The sequence below is a fragment of the Phalaenopsis equestris genome, unplaced genomic scaffold (genome assembly GCF_001263595.1).
Source record: "Phalaenopsis equestris unplaced genomic scaffold, ASM126359v1 Scaffold001088, whole genome shotgun sequence".
NCBI classification, from domain to species: Eukaryota; Viridiplantae; Streptophyta; class Magnoliopsida; order Asparagales; family Orchidaceae; genus Phalaenopsis; species Phalaenopsis equestris.
The window spans coordinates 3,600-5,592 of NW_018165527.1; positions in this window are offsets into that span (position 1 = coordinate 3,600).

The window sequence follows — 1,993 nt, forward strand, 5'->3', positions numbered from 1 at the left end:
AATGAAAAAACTACGAGGTTTAACCAAGACCAAATATTCCTTTAAAAGTGTGTAATTTCACATAATGTATCATTGTCCCATAATTGGGAGGGAAGAGTTACAACTTCGCACCAATTACAATTTTTTTTGTAGTAGTCTGAATAAGTCACCCTATTTGACTAGATTGTTAGTTGTCGTCGTCAAGAGATATCGTTGGATTTTTATACAATGGTATTTGCCACATGATAGTCAATAAATATCATTGTGATGTATTTGGGATACATCATTAAACCATAAAGTCTGTCGATGGTGGCGAGCATAGGTGGTTGGCGGTGATCGGCGGTGATCAGCAGTGACTGAAGATTACAAAGATTAGAAGTTATCATCGAGTCTTCATTTTCAAAAATAATTAATTTTTTTTTGAAAATATACATAAAAAAAAAACTCCTCTATTTTTGGATTTTCCAATATTTGGTGGCATGGAAAGCTACCGGGCCACGTGGCGCTGCAAGTCCATGAGTTAGTGTTATTAATGCTTCCATAAAATAGCGGAGCGGTCCACCCAACCCGCCATGAACCCAAATTCAAAGATTCGCACATCACTTTCCACGCATTGACTTTCAAAAGCAAATATTATTATCATCTATAATTTTTTATTATTAGAGTATATCTTATAATCATTAAATTTATCTTAAAATAATTTAATATATATAATTAGGAATAATTACATGATTAATGTGTAGCCAAACAGGTCTGCCAAAGCGGCTTGTTGTTCGTGCATAACTCGTGTTCGGCTCATCAATTTTACTTGTTCTGGACATATAAACGAGCCGAGCACGAACATGATTTGTGAGTTATTGTTCGGCTCGAATATATTTATATATATGATTGAAGAGTAGCATTTAAAAAAAAATTTTAATTGACTACAACCCTATAAATATTTATAATCAATTAAAATTAATAATAAAAAAATAGATTATAAATATATTTAATTATATTTAAATGATATTTTAATATAAATAATAAGATTTAAATCTCGCTCAAACTTTTAATATCTTACGATTGAGTAAATAGAGTTGTCAAAATGACTATTTGTTCACGAACAGCTTGTGTTTAGCTCATTAACCAAAAAAATCAACCACGAACACATTTTTTTATTCAAAATAAAAACGAGTCGAACACAAACAGTGATATTTTTTTACGAGCTAAACATGAGTTTAGCCTAACATCGCTCGTGTTCGGCTCGTTTACACCCCTATAGCCAAATACCACTAGATCGAACTTGAACTTAAAGGTCGAGTAAAATGCTAAGGTGGGTTGTCGAACTCATTTGTTCAATCATGCTGACCAAATGAGAGGACGTATATGAGTAACTGAGTACCAGTCGTCAAGTACAAGCCGATTATTAGTTGTTGAATGTAATTTATCGATTTGTCTATTGGGATCGACTCGCTCATTTGTCGTAAGGATTAGATTTGTCTCATTGTCTAAGAGATCAAGTTACTTGAGAAGGACTACACGTTTGAGCACTAATTGTTCGACAACATGTTATCACGAATCAACACTATCGAATCATTGAGATTTTGATAAAAATTAAAAAAAATATGGATTGCAACTTTATTGCCAATTTTGATATTTTAGTGATTGTTTAGAAAGAAAAAAAAAATGTGAGATGAATTTTATTTTATAGATGAGAATGATTTGGATGTTTAATATAATATTTAGTTAAGATTTTCATAAAAGATGTCACTATTTTAACTTTAAAATATTAAAATTATATTTTTTTATGCATTTAGATAAGATGATATATATGTAAAAATTGAAATTTAAGAGTTAGTTATGTAAATAAATAAAAGTTAATTACCAAAGAGTCAAAAGAGGAAAAGATGACCGAAGAAAGGTGCAAGGCAGTCTTTACTAACCTAACCCAAGTCAGCGTTGGAAAATTTTAGGCGTGCCGCGGCCAAATGTATGCGCAATTCTACAGAAAGCTAACGCGTTATATATATATATA